The sequence below is a fragment of the Rhinoderma darwinii genome, chromosome 6 (assembly GCF_050947455.1).
Source record: "Rhinoderma darwinii isolate aRhiDar2 chromosome 6, aRhiDar2.hap1, whole genome shotgun sequence".
NCBI lineage: Eukaryota > Metazoa > Chordata > Amphibia > Anura > Rhinodermatidae > Rhinoderma > Rhinoderma darwinii.
The window spans coordinates 23,196,443-23,210,901 of NC_134692.1; the positions used below are offsets into that span (position 1 = coordinate 23,196,443).

The 14,459-nt window shown below is 43.8% G+C and overlaps 1 long non-coding RNA gene across 1 annotated transcript in view; it reads left to right on the forward strand.

Annotated features, from left to right (window-relative positions):
* LOC142656205 (uncharacterized) overlaps positions 1 to 12,150 on the forward strand; it is a 28,276-nt gene extending 16,126 nt beyond the window's left edge. Inside the window, exon 3 of the long non-coding RNA XR_012849622.1 lies at positions 12,066 to 12,150. This is a non-coding gene — a long non-coding RNA (uncharacterized LOC142656205). The remainder of the gene's footprint in view (positions 1 to 12,065) is intronic.
* The last annotated feature ends 2,309 nt before the right edge of the window (positions 12,151 to 14,459 follow it).

Sequence of the window (14,459 nt, forward strand, 5' to 3'; positions counted from 1 at the left end):
CAGAGCCGGAGTCCTGTGCAGAGCGCTAGTATCGGCTCTGCTCTGGGACTCTGTGGAATTCCCTGACATCGCTGTCCATATATGGACAGTGTTGTCAGGGTCTTCCCTAGAGCGGAGTCCCGGCAGAGCGCTAGTATAGGCTCTGCTCCGGGACTCTGTGGAATCCCCTGACATTGCTGTCCACAAATGGACAGTGTTGTCAGGGTCTTCCCCAGAGCTGGAGTCCCGGGCAGAGCACTAGTATAGGCTCTACTCCGGGACTCTGGGGAAGCCTCTGATATCGCTGTCCATACATCGACAGTGATGTCAGGGGCTTCCCCAGAGCAGGAGTCACAGTGATGTCAGGAGCACAGCTGGAGTCCCAGGAAGAGCCTACTAGCGCTCTGCCCGGGACTTCAGCTCTGGGGTTGCCCCTGACATCCATGTCCATATATGGACAGTGATGTCAGGAGCAGAGCTGGAATCCCATGTAGAGTGATAGAAGCGGCTCTGCTCCGGACTCCAGCTCTGGGCAAAACCTCCAGGTCTGGACAATACCTCTGGTAGCTCCGGACATCATTGTCAGTGGCTTTCTCAGAGTCAGAATCCCCAGGCAGTGCGCTAGTAGAGACTCTGCCCCAGGACTCCGGCCCTCAGAAAGCTCCTGGCGTCACTGTCCATATATGGACATTTATGTTAGGAGCAGAGCAGGAGTCCCATGGGACTTTGGCTCTGGGGTTGCCCCTGACATCACCGTCCATATATGGACACTGATGTCAGTGGCTTCCCCAGAGTTCTGGCGCAGAGCCTATAATAGTGCTCTGCTCCGGGACACCGGCTCTGGGGTTGCCCCTGATATCACATTCCGGTGCAGGAGGATCCCGCTGACGTCACAGCAGAGGAATCCCCAGCCAAAGCGTCGGCAACACTCTGGCTGGGGATTCCACTCCTAGAGGGAGCCCCAATGGAGCTATCTACTTGGGGTGTGTGTGGCATTATCTGCAGAGGGCACTGTTGTATTATCTACAGAGGGCACTGTGGCATTATCTACAGAAGGCACTGTGGCATTATCTACAGAGGACTCTGTGGCACTATCTAAAAAGGGGCTGCCCAATCTTGACATGTGTGTCTGCCAAAAACTGTCAACTGAGCCGCCGGACTTCATTTAGCGACGCTTAGGCTGGATTCACACGAGCACATTACGTCTGTAATGGACGGAACGTATTTCGGCCGCTAATCCTGGACCGAACATACGGCAGGGAGCTGGGCTCCTAGCATCATAGTTATGTACAATGCTAGGAGTCCCTGCCTCGCAGGACAACTGTCTCGTACTGTAATCATGTTTTCAGTACGGGACAGTTGTCCTGCAGCTAGGCAGGGACTCCTAGCATCGTACATAAATATGATGCTAGGAGCCCGGCTCCCTGAAGTGTGTTCGGTCCGGGAATTTTGGTCGAAATACATTCCATCCATTACGGACGTAATGTGCTCGTGTGAACTCAGCCTAAAACTGGAAAACTGGATTGTTGAAATAAGCACGTTGAGAAATCTCACACATTTTAAACCTAGTGGTATTATTATAGTAATGTAGTATTATTATTATAGTAATATAGTGTTATAGTAGTTCAAATAACGAATTGATTAACAATAATTTTGTATTGTATCAAATTTGAAAGTAATGCGGCCCTTCAACTTACCATTTTTTCTATATGTGCCCCACTTACCTGGCCAAGTTTGAGACCCCTGCTCTACACCGTGGAACTAACTTTGCTCTTCCATGAAGATTTTGATTTTCCTCGCTGATGTCTTCAGTCGTTTATGGATGTCGGGAGATATACTAGGACTTGGATATATTACTGTAATACTCCTGTCTTCCATGTCGCAGCTCTATTGAAACTATTGGTTTTGTTTATGTATCCTAACTGCATTCTAGGGGAAGGGGGTTGCCCCCTTTTGCTAACCATTTAGGCCCCATGCACACGAACGTGTTTTTGCGTCCGCAATTCCCCCGCAAATCCACGGGAGAATTGCGGACCCATTCATTTCTATGGGCCCATACACACTATCCGTGTTTTCACGGGTCTCCGCATGTCCGCAAATCCGTGCCGCAGAAACTCAGGACATGTCTTATTACGGGCCGCAAATTCGATGCGGACATGCCCATAGAAGTCAATGGGCCCGTGGAAAATGCGGGTACACCTCCGTGTGTCAACTGCAGTTTGCGGATTTGCGGAAGTGTTGCTAGGCGATGACCGGGAATGAGTTCTGTCGTCATCCTGTTTTACCTAGGCTGTTTGTTTTTTTATCCGCATTTTGCAAATTACATACGGATGAACTGCGGATTACATATAGATGAACTTCGGAGGACATTTCACGGAACATGGTCCTGGAATTTGCGGACCAGAAAAACACTACGGTCGTGTGCATGAGGCCAAAAGCATACCTTGTAGTTTTGTTTCTGTTTTTAGCTACATGCTGCTTTGGGTAGGAAACCTGTCTCAAGTTCGGGGCATGGGTAGGGTGGGTTTTGGTTGGGTTTCTTTGTTACTGCCTTTCATACTTGTCTGTTTGTTTCTATGTACATTTTTTGACCATGTGTACTGGTGAACTGATCTCTGGGAGTGCTGTAGTTGTAAATTCCCAAAGGCGACACAGCCTCTATGTTCCACCCCTGTGTATTGTTCCCATCCGGGTCTGTTTGACCTAACTTCCATTCATGGAGACGTTAAACCATTTTAAGATTATCTACTGGAATCTACTTAATGACAAATTTAAAAGGTCCTTAGTCTTTAATTTTCTCTCCACATACAGCCCGCAGATTATACTTTTGCAAGAGACCCATTTACTTGGTCCCAAATTGCAAGCTTTTGCACGACCATGGGTCAGACATGGTTTTCTTATTCTAATTACTCCTGCGGGGTCTCTTTGCTGGTCCACAAATCATTGCAATGTAATGTTACATCTGTTAAAACTGATCCTAGGGGAGGTTCATTGTGTTGTTGTGTCAGATCCATTTTACATCTTTCAATATATTTAATGTCTATAATACCCCTCCGACCACCGTCCAACTACTCTCTGACATAATGTTGCTGGTATCAGAGTTTGGTCCTGCTTCCCTTCTGCTTCTCGGGGATTTCAATATTTTGATGTGCTCTAACTTAGATAAACTGGGGGGAGTGCCGGGCTGTGATACCTCCTTGGCTACCTGGGCCAAAACATATAATTTAAAGGAAATTTGTCGGGCTCGCTACCCCCATTCAATAACTTATCCATGTTACTCTCGCGCATATAGATCTTTTTCCAAAATTGATTTGGCGTTTGATAATGACACTTCTCTGGCGTTTGTGATAGACGAACATTACCTTCCTCTGGGAATTTCGAACCACTCTCCCCTCATGGTCACTTTGGGATTACCTGAACATGCAAGGTGTAAGATCTGGAGATTGCGTCCCCCATGGCTCTCTTGTGCTGAGGTTGTAACCTCCTTGGAAAGAGAAATTACAGATTTTTGGAATATTAATTCAGGTTCAATCGATAACTATCTAGTATAGGACGACTTTAAGGCATATACCAGAGGGGTGAATATACGGGCAATATCCTCACATAGGGGGAGCCTGGTTGAGCAATGTATGGCTTTGGAGGTAGAGCTGGTTGTGGCGGAGGGAGAATATCTCAGGACTAGGGACTCCTTGGCCTTTACTGCTGTTAGTGACCCTCGGACCATTAACTCCTTCCCGTCGTAAACAACTTGCAGATTTTAATTTTCGTTTTTTCCTCCCCCACTTTCCAAAAACCATAACTTTTTTTTTTCCGTCAATATAGTCCTATGAGAGCTTTCTTTTTGCGGGACGAGTTGTAGGTTTTCGTAGTACCATTTATTGTGCCATATAATATACTAGGAAACGGGGAAAAAATTATTTGTGGGGTAGAAAATTAAAAAAACAGCGATTCCTCCATGGTTTTTTGCGCTTTATTTTTACGGAATTTACTGTGCAATTAAAACAACATGTTAACTTTATTCTGCGGGTCAATACGATTACAGTGATATAGTTTTTTGTCTATATTTTACTACTTTTCCAAGTAAAAAACTAAGTGTAAAAAATTAAATCTATTTTGTGTTGCCAAATTCTGAGAGCCGTAAGTGTTTTTATTTTTCTATTGATTAAGTGGTATGAGGGCTTATTTTTTGTGGGATAAGTTGTAGTTTTTAATGATACCATTTTGGAGTTTATGAGACGTTTTGATCACTTTTTATTACAATTTTTGTGGGAGATGAGGTGAGCAAAAAATAGCAATTCTGGCATTTACAATTTATTTTTTTTACGGTGTACACCGTGCGGGTTAAATAATGATATAGTGTAATATTTCAGATTTTCACAGATGCGGTGATACCAATTATGTTTATTTATATATTTTTTTTACTATGCTCTAGGGGGAAAATGGCAAAAGGTATTTTTTTTAAACTTTTTTTTTTTTACATAAAAAAACCCACTTTATTTTACTAATTTTTACTTTATTTTATTAGTTCCCAAGGAGACTTCAACCAGCGATCATTGGATCTCCTGCACAATATACTGCAATACCAATGTATTGCAGTATATCGTCTTTCTGACAGGCTTCTATTAAGCCCTTAGTAGGAGCACAAAGATGGCGGACCTGGGAGCCTTCATTCGGCCCCCAGGCAGCCATAGCAACCATTGCCACCCCGTGATTGCATTGCGGGGGGTGCGATGAGCTGCTAGAGGGGGTCGCCCCCCTCTTTCTAATGATTTAAATGGCGCGGTTGCTATTAACCGCTGCATTTAAAGGGTTAAACTAGCGGGATCGCGCTCGAGCACGATACCGCTGGTCAGGGGCGTAGCTAAAGGCTCATGGGCCCCGATGCAAGAATTCTTACTGGGCCCCCCCCCCGCAAACTTCTCATGGCCGACGGTCCGCAGCCTTCAGCTGCATCGCTGGGTCTCCTAAGTGACCCAACAATGCAGCACTAGCAGCCGGGGCGTCACTGAGGCTGGGTTCACACACCCTATTTACGGACGTAATTCGGGCGTTTTAGCATTGAATTACGTCCGAAAATGCGGCTCAAAAGCGTTGCGAAACATCTGCCCATTCATTTGAATGGGTCTTACGATGTTCTGTGCCGACGGTCATTTTTTTTACGCGCCGCTGTCAAAAGGTGGCGCGTAAAAAAACGCCCGCGTCAAAGAAGTGCCTGTCACTTCTTCAGACGTAAATGGAGCCGTTTTCCATGGACTCCATAGAAAAACAGCTCTAATTACGCCCGTAATGGACGCAGCGAAAGACGCCTGCACATGCCATTACGGGTGAAATTACGGTGCTGTTTTCTCCTGAAAACAGCACCGTAATTTCAGCCGTAACGGACGCTGCCGTGTGAACATACCCTCAGGGCTTAAAATGTCAGGGGAAATAGCCCCAATACATATGTGTCCGCGCAAAAAAATGTGTGTATATGAGACAGCATAGCATATCTATAGCACTACGACCCTATCAACTATGGATAGGATTAGATACAGTGGCTCAGCAGACAGTATCACACATGATAGGATTAGATATAGGGCCCAGCAGACAGTATCACACATGATAGGATTAGATACAGTGGCTCAGAAGGCAGTATCACACATGATAGGATTAGATACAGTGGCCCAGCAGACAGTATCACACATGATAGGATTAGATACAGTGGCTGAGCAGACAGTATCACACATGATAGGATTAGATACACAGCTCAGCAGACAGTATCACACATGATAGGATTAGATACAGTGGCTCAGCAGACAGTACCACACATGATAGGATTAGATACAGTGGCTCAGAAGGCAGTATCACACATGATAGGATTAGATACAGTGGCTCAGAAGGCAGTATCACACATGATAGGATTAGATACAGTGGCTCAGCAGACAGTATCACACATGATAGGATTAGATACACAGCTCAGCAGACAGTATCACACAAGATACGATTAGATACAGGGCCCAGCAGACCGTATCACACATGATTGGATTAGATACACAGCTCAGCAGACAGTATCACACATGATAGGATTAGATACACAGCTCAGCAGACAGTATCACACATGATAGGATTAGATACAGGGCCCAGCTCGCTGACATTGCATCTCCAGCGCTGGACCCAGGATAGGTAAGAATAATAATTTTGCTTCTTTGTGTTACTGATTATTTTTGTGTTCGTGTTTTTTTTACAGGTTCGGTTGTTGGACTTCGGATTCGAGGACTTCAATGACGGCGTTTTTTTTTTATTCTCAATAAAATGGTTAATGAGGGTTGTGTTTTTTTATTTCAATAAAATATTTTTTCTATGTGCTTGTATCTTTTTAAACTTTATTATCACCGCCTTAGTAATGGCCGCTGGCTGATTGACAAACTCCATTACTAAGGCGAGGCTTAATGTTAGCCGGTGCAGAGGCTACACTAACCCCCATTATTACCCCGGTATCCACCGCCACCAGGGGTACTGGGAAGAGCCGGGTACGAACCAGTACACGACCATCTGTAGTGATGGGCAGGCACCGGGGTGGCCGCAGGCTGGTGGTATTAGGCTGGGGAAGGCCATAAACAGTGGCCCTTCCCACCCTTGTAATGCTGCCCGCTGCTGCTGTGTTGTATATGGCTGGTTATGAAAATTGGGGGGGGGGACCCCACATCGTTCTTTCCAATTTTTTTTTAAATGACGTGGGGTCCCCCCCATTTTTCATAACCAGCCAGATACAATAAAGCAGCAGCAGGCAGCATCACCAGGGTGGGAAGGGCCACTGTTTTTGGCCTTTCCCCTCCTGATAATACCAGCCTGCGGCCACCCCAGTGGCCGACCATCACTACAGATGGTCAGGTACTGGATCGTACCCGGCTCTTCCCAGCACCCCTGGTGGCGGTGGGTACCGGGGTAATAAAGGGGGTTAGTGTAGCCTCTGCACCGGCTAACACTAAGCCCCACCTTAGCAATGGATGCTGTCAATCAGCCGGCGGCCATTACTAAGGCGGTAGTAATATAGTTTAAAAAAAAAACACAAAGACATAGAAAAAATATTTTATTGAAATAAAAAAAACCCAACACAACCCTCATTAACCATTTTATTAATAAAAAAAAAAGCTGTCATCGAAGTAGTCCTGGAATCCGACGTAGTCCAACGACCGAACCTGTAAGAAAACACACAAAAAATGATTAGTAACATGTGTTAGGCTTAGATACAGGGCCCATGTGTGATACTGTCTGTGGGACCATGTATCTAAGCCTACCACAACGTAGGCTTAGATACAGGGTCCAGCACACAGTAATCTTATACAGTATAAGATTACTGTGTGCTGGGGCCCTGTATCTAAACCTACAGTGTGGTAGGCTTATATACAGGGCCCACCAGACAGGATCACACATGGGCCATGTATCTAAGCCTACCATGTGATTGGCTTAGATACAGGATCACACATGGGCCATGTATCTAAGCCTACCATGTGATTGGCTTAGATACAGGGCCTAGCACACAGGATCACGCATAGGCCATGTATCTAAGCCTACCATGTGATTGGCTTAGATACAGGGCCCAGCAGACAGGATCACACAATCTGTGATCCTGTCTCATGGGCCCCCTAAGCCTGCTACATCGTAGGCTTAGGGGTTGTGCAGTCCCTAAACATTGATGGCCTATCCACAGGATAGGCCATCAATAGCTGATGTGTCTCTCGGGACCCGCAAATCAGCTGTTTTGAAGGGGCCGCAGCACTCGTACGAGAGCTGCTTCCCCTTCATTTCACTACTCGCTCACACTGTGAATCGCCGACACCGATTCACAGTGTGACCGGAATGAAGTGACAGGAATGAAGGGGAGCAGCTCTCGTACGAGTGCTGCGGCCCCTTCAAAACAGCTGATTGGCGGGTCCCGGGAGTCGGTCCCCGCCAGTCAGGGCTAAGCTTACCTTCCTATTCGGCCGCGGCGGGAGTTCTGTAGTCTCCATGCTGTGCGCGGCGGCATAGCGCTGTGACGTCATGCGCTGCGCACAGCGCCTGACGTCAGGACCTCCGCTGCTATCCGGAACCAGGAAGGTAAGTAAAGTATGTTACTATAGTAACAGGGGCCCGCGGCCCGAGTTACTATAGTAACTTTTTATTGATATGGTGCGGGGGGCCGTGGGCCCCCCTGGCTTCGGGGCCCGGTCGCAATTGCGACCGCTGCGACCCCTATAGCTACGCCAGTGCCGCTGGTTATTGTGAAGTGTCGGCTGTAACATACAGCCGACACCCACATCGTTCCATACTACCCGGCAATGACGTATGTATACTTCAAATGTCGGGAAGAGGTTAATGACACCTTTGATAAATTTTACTCTGATTTATACTCCTCTATGGTCTCAAATACTCCATCTGAACTGGAGACATACTTAGACACTATTGGATTCCCTACTCTGGATAGGGAGGATGTTGATTTGCTGGATGCTGTCCTGACTATAGAGGAAATTACTGAGGCTTTAGATCTTTTCTAAACAGGAAAACCTCAGGTGGTTTATCCTTAGAGTGGTATAAATTGCATGTTGAACTAATTGCACCTCATTTGCTCAACCTTTTTCAATCCTTCAATGGGAATAATACCCTCCCCCTCTTCCATGAGAGAGGCTCTTATAGTGTTGATCCCAAAACCCCGTAAAGCTCCTATGAACTGTGGCTCATACCGACCTATTTCACTCCTCAATTGTGATATCTCATCTTAATCATTCAGACCAATCTGGTTTCATGCCAGGGAAGGCCACGGATGTTAACTTTCGAAGGCTCTTCACTAACATATCATGTAATGTGGGGTCAAGTGGCTCCAGAGTTGTGGCCTGCTGGACCTTGACAAGGCATTTGACTCAGTAGAGTGGTCTTATCTGTGGTCCGTGCTAGGTAAATTTGGATTTGGACCCAGGTTTATCCGATGGGTGCAGTTACTATACTCCCAACTTATAGCAAGTGTTAAAACGAATTGTCACATCTCCCCCTCATTCACACTTGCCCAAGGGACTAGACAAGGTTGCCCATTATCCCCTTCCCTCTTTGCATTGGCCATTGACCATTAGCATTAGATATAAGAGCCTCTCCTGATATAAAGAGTTTTAAATGGGTGAAAGGGAGGAGCGTGTCTCTCTCTACGCAGATGATACGCTACTGTTCCTGAATGATCCAGGTCCATCTTTGCAGGAGATTTTATCTTTATTTTATTTATTTACGTAATTCTCTGGCCTCCGTGTGAATTGACAAAATCTTTGAAAATGGCGATAGACATTGCGGCTAGCGCGACTACACTTCCCTCTCCATTGCAATGGGCAGATAAAATTATTTACCTGGGTATAGTGATTAGCTCAGATATTGGTGCCTTTATACCTAAAAATATAACTCCTGTGGTATAACATCTTCAAACAAACTTTGATAGATGGAAACACTTCCCCCTCACAGTTACAGGCAGAATTAATTTGTTTAAGATGAAGTCCTTACCGAGATTCTTGTATCTCTTTCACAACTCTCCAGTGTGGCTTACGTTATCCCTGTACTCCAACATTGACAAGGATCTTAGATCTTTTATTTGGGCAAGGGGTACTCCTAGAATCGCTCTAGGCACACTACAGTTGCCCACTGAGTAGGGTAGTAGACATGCCCTCCCAAATTTACACCTCTACTTTCTTGCCAGCCAACTGGTGTATGTTTGGTGGTGGTTACCCATAGACACTTTAATCCCTGTACTGAGCTGGAAGCTTCACTTCTCGGTTCCTATAAAGCCCTGGCAAACTCTATATATAGACAGGCCCCCCTCCGACTGCATTGTTAGCATACAAGGTGGTAGTAAACTGGCCTGAGAGTCATAGAAAGGTTTTTTTTTTGGGGGGGGGGGGTAAATAAATACTAGGCCCTTTTATAATTAGTGTCTAAACCTGGCAACATAATGGGGTCCCCTCTCTTCTATGTATGCTGCTGGTAGTATGGTCGCACACTGGTCTCTATTTACATTGATGCAACTACCACATGCCTCTCACGCATGGCAGTGGTCATGTGCTGCAAATATTGACATCAGCATAATGACCATGATGACTTTTCATCTCTGCAGAAATCAGAGAGGGGTGGAAAAGATCCAAGATATGCAGGTTACTCACATTTGTGGCTGTACTACATCTAATATACATCAATAACTGCCTATTGAGGAATTAGGATTTTTTTTATCATAATGAAAATAATTCTTTAATGCAACCTATGAAGTCTGGGGATTAGGTTTAGCCAATGAGTAACACCAACAGAAATGATGTAAAGGATGTACACTGATGCTCGCTAACACTGCTCTACCTATCTTACATTCTCTGAATTAATTTATTGGTTGTGTTCTATTGTGATGATGTCACAATAACATTTTTCTTTAGTCTTAGGCTGTGTTTCATTTTGATTATGGAATAAAAGTTTCTGTGTTCATTTATAAGTCATATTTTATTGGGTCTGGAAACTGCACATAAATCTCAACAATGGAGGTCTCCCAACCCCATCCCTATGTGATGAGGCAGCCACTGGCCATGGCATCAGTCACAGACTGTGTAGAGAGGTGACCGAGCATATAGAAACAGCGTAGCTCGCAGTTTCTGTAACTCCTATAGAAGTAAATGAGAGTTCCTGGAAAAAGCGTAGGACAGCAAGGTACGCTCTTTCCAAAAATACAGTTCACCTCTATCGGGGTTATGCAAACATCGTAATATAGCGGGCTATGCTCACATCTATCAGGACATTTATGGCATATCCTGTGGATATGCAGGATATGCCGCAAAAGCCTGTCATGAAACAACCTCTTTAAAGAGAACCTTTCACTTGCCCATACATGTGCACCTGAGTGCAGCATGTAATGGTCAGGGCTGCACAAACCCTGGGGCACTTTACATTTTTCTCCTACCCTCCTCCGTTATTTAGATATCGGTGCTGTTCTATTTGGCGCCTTATATTTAAATAGCCCCCTGAGCTGTCAATTTGGCGTGTTTAGGCAAGGGGGCGTGTAACTTCGCTGTGACACTGTCCAATCAGCTACGGACAGCGACCACAGCAAGAGCTGGAGAGAGAAGAGCATGTGCTCTCACTCACTCTTCAGCTCTTGGCAGACAAGGACAAGACTGTGATCTCTCGCGATAGATCGCACAGTCTTGTCCTTGTCTGCCGAGAGGTGAAGAGTGAGTAAGAGCTCCGAGCTGTGCACACACGCTCACCTCTCTGATTGGACAGTGTAACAGCGATGTTACACGCCCCCTTGTCTAAACAAGCCCCACTGACAGTTCAGGGGGTTATTTAAATATAAGGCACCAAATATAACGGCACCAATATCTAAATAATGGAGGAGGGTAGGAGAAAAATGTCAAGTGCCCCAGGGTTTGTGCCCCAGGTGAAAGGTTCTCTTTAAGCTGTTTTCCATGTTATTGATGTCACAATAGTCTCTGTTTTGATTTGTAGGTTATATTTTATTGTGATAATGTAATAATAGTTTTTTTGTTGTGCACAAGTAGCTGTGTAGCCATAGCCTTATTCATTTGAGCTTGGCCATGCTGCCGTTCCCTGCACAGTGGATGGAAAGGAGTGCCACTGTTCAGGGAAAAACAATGAAGGGGTCGCAGCGCTAAACCAGCGCTGTGGCACCTCTTATTCTCAGGATCGGTGGAGGTCCAAACAGTCAGACTCCCACTGACCAGAAAATGATGGCATGACCTTGCGATATATCATCACTTTGAGATGGGAAAACCCTTTAAATATGTCTTGGGGGATTTTTGGGTGGAAGTAGGAACTAACAAAAATAGGAGCAAAAATACCAAACATACATTTGACCTAAGGGTTGGGATTGAGCCTTGTTTTAAGCTTTTACTAGCAAATCCATTATGATATTTAGAAATCTCTGATATCTATATTTTTCTCTTGTATTTTTCAACATTAAACTGCGTTTAATCTGATGTTGAAAGTAAAATGAAATTCAGACTTCCTGTGGTAATACATAAATGTCTAATTTACTGTCCTGCTTAATGTTGTACATTTTCTCAAGTCATTATCCTTATTTCTTGATATAGCTACACTGAAGGATAAAAGACAATGGCAGAGAATCCATGAAATGAACGGTTCAGGATATGATGGCTCCAGCCGGCACAAGCCCCTCTTATGTAGAAAGCACATCAAATGCAATTCTGTTTTGATTAATAATTCTCTCAAGTTTCTGTACAGTTCACTTGTCACATGAATAATTGAATATGAATGAGAGTTCTAGTAAATTATATACCTAATTTTAAGTAGAAAATGACAACAGAGAAAAGTAAATGATTTTGTTTGAAAATGGCTTGGTGTGGGCCCAGGAAAATGTAGAAATTATTTACTCATATCCCAAAATAATTATACGATAATATATGGTTTCTATGAAGACGGCATTACCATAATTCATTAGCTTCTCTTTTAGATGTGTATATGCCAACCAACAAAGATCAAGTGGTATACCAATCTCTAGCAAAAGCCAGAACACTTAAAGCGTACCTATCCTAGCACAAAAAAATAACTCAGCTGTAGATATATATATATATATATAATATATATATATATATATACACATATATATATATATATATATATATATATATATATATTTACATATATATGTTAGATATAGTGCAACCAGGATTGTGCATCCTCCCTGCCTATTTTAAGTATTTTTTATATTTTTTAATCCCTTTGCACCCTCTGAAAAAGTAAATATGCGCTCTCCATGATTACTTAATGTACAGGCTTTTCCTGGTGTGAAGACCATTTAGATGTTGCCCTTATTCCCCTCTCACACTATACAGTGTCACAGATAGAGAGAGAGAACGATCGCAGCTGCATCCCCCTCCTCCCCATTTTTATTTACTGTTTTACTCCAAACAGATTGTTTGGGGACGAAGGAGATTTCTGAACATTTACAGAGAGCCTGTGGGCAGGAAAAGGGTGCCTACGGTCTGCTGGATGGTAAGGAAGAGGCCACTTTTAGTATTAAGATATATTACAAAGTTTTATGCATTCACGTGAACTACTGATTTATGCTAATATAATAATAATCTTAATAATAATCATATAATCATAGGTGCACTTTAAAATGACCGTAGACGTTAGATAAAGTGGTCCCATACCGCATTTAAAATACGCAAGCTAATGTGTTTCTTATATGTAAATACTGCTTATAGTTTTTATGGACCTTACTTGTATTTCATGTTCTGTACTGCACAAACCTCAGACATCAGCAGGTGGGCGTCACACAATATAAGCCCTGCCCCCTCCTCTTTTAAAGCGTATTTTACAGCACTTTTTTTCCCCACACTTTTTGCCTGCATTTAAAAAGCAGCATCCTGCAGCAAGGCCAGATGATATATTCCGGACTAGTCCAGTCCCGAAACCGGTCGGATCCATTTTATATCATTTTATCATGTTTTAGCAAGTTATGTTTCCAAATTCCATGTTTTGTTTTAAAAAATAAATATAAAGGCTTTTATTTATTCCTCCTGCCTAAATTGGAGTTTAATTACTAGCAGCGCCTCCAAAAAGCACACAATTTTTTTCCTACATGTATTCTACATACGGTCAAACTATTTGCACTACCGAGTGCCCGGAGGGGAGGACGGCAGAAGCTACGACATTGTACACGCATCAATAGACGATGTGCTCCAAGCACAATACTAAAAGGTGAGCGTACTAACCTATGACTATATGCCTGCTTACCTGTATTATTTTGAACATATTAGACCATGAAGCGCTGTTCTTTTCTTTTTCTTTGAGCTATTTTTTTTACATGGTTCTTACTGTAGCTTGTTTTTTAACTGATCGTAGATTTCCCCCCCAAATGCCAAGAGGTTATACTGCTATCACATCCATGGTATCATCCATAGTATCATTGGTGCACAAAAATATCTGCAGCAAGTAACAGCCACAAACCAAGTGCCTGGTAGCCACATGTCTAGTTTTGAAAATATGCAACCTGTGAAATTACGGCAAGAACAGAGCATATTTCAAAAGATCGTTGTGCTGATCATCCAACTAATAGTGATAAAATATACATGGTTGTGTCAGAGGCAGCGCCATGTTGTAAGGAGGGCAGAGAAGGACATTTGGACCAGAGAAAGAAAGTTACATGTAAAAATTATAATAAAACAAAGAGCACAAGGAGTTTCCAAACAGAGGTAATTGCATAGCTCTTCCCGTAGCTCCCATAGACTCGAATAAAAAGTGTTGTGCACATGCAACCACCTTGCCTGACAAAACTGGTGTCAGGGATCCCAATTTTCACAATAGGCAGGGTCTCAGAGGAACCCTCACCTATCAAACATTTATGGCATATCCTGTGAATATGCTTTAAATTTCTAAAACGGGACTACCTCTTTATAGGCGTTGCCTCATAAAGGCAAGACGAGGCTTCTCCCAACAAAATCAGCGGCTGCAATAAATGA